Source organism: Octopus bimaculoides, chromosome 6 (assembly GCF_001194135.2).
Source record: "Octopus bimaculoides isolate UCB-OBI-ISO-001 chromosome 6, ASM119413v2, whole genome shotgun sequence".
Lineage (NCBI taxonomy): Eukaryota > Metazoa > Mollusca > Cephalopoda > Octopoda > Octopodidae > Octopus > Octopus bimaculoides.
The window spans coordinates 85,169,257-85,170,244 of record NC_068986.1 but is presented as its reverse complement, the minus strand read 5'-3'; positions in this window follow the sequence as shown (position 1 = coordinate 85,170,244).

The window sequence follows — 988 nt, the reverse complement described above, 5'->3', positions numbered from 1 at the left end:
GGCACAAGGCATGGTTTTTGCGGGAAGGAGCAAGTCGATTAGGGTTAGGGTTAGGGTTAGGGTTAGGGTTAGGTAAAACGAACACACGTGTGTTGCCTCTGCAAAATGTCAGAAGTAATGGAGATTGAATACGCTTTACACCGCTTAGGAGTAACTGTAAACAGCTGAATACTTGTCAGTGATTGGTTGAAATTATCGAAATAAGACAATTTTTTACATGAAATAAATCCGAATACAAAAATTTTTTTCTGTTCTATAACACAAAATAGATAAGTATACGAAGTTTGAAAGTCTTTCGGTACCAAAAACACTACATAAAACATAAATGAAAACTGGTGCCCCCGTTTTGAACAAGATCCGAAAGTTTGAATAACAGGGAGAATAGTGTCTCTGTATGTTCGTATCTCTATATATAATGTGTGATGCCATATATTATATATTGTGTATAATATGTGTGCGTGTGTTCGTGCCTACGTGTGAGTGTGTGTATATATTCATTCATACACATATTCATACATACAAAAATAAGAGGGATGACCAGCAAAAGTGGACTCCTATATGCTAGAAATAGATGTATATTCATGCATATACACAAACACACACACAAACTTTCACTTCTATACACACACACACAGACACACACAGACACACACACAGACACACACAGACACACACAGACACACACACATACACACACACACTTATATATATGGATTTTTTCAATGTTATACATATCGATATGGTAAAGAGTATGTGTGTAAGCGTTGTGAGTATGGAATTCGTGTATATGTGTGACAGAATGCATATTAGACAATTCATTATTTCACCTTTTTATACTATTATTATACCGTGCATCTCTCTCTGTCTCTGTCTGTCTCTCTCTCCATATATATATACATATATATATATACACACACATATATATATACATATACATATACATATACATATACATATATATATATATATATATATATATATATATATA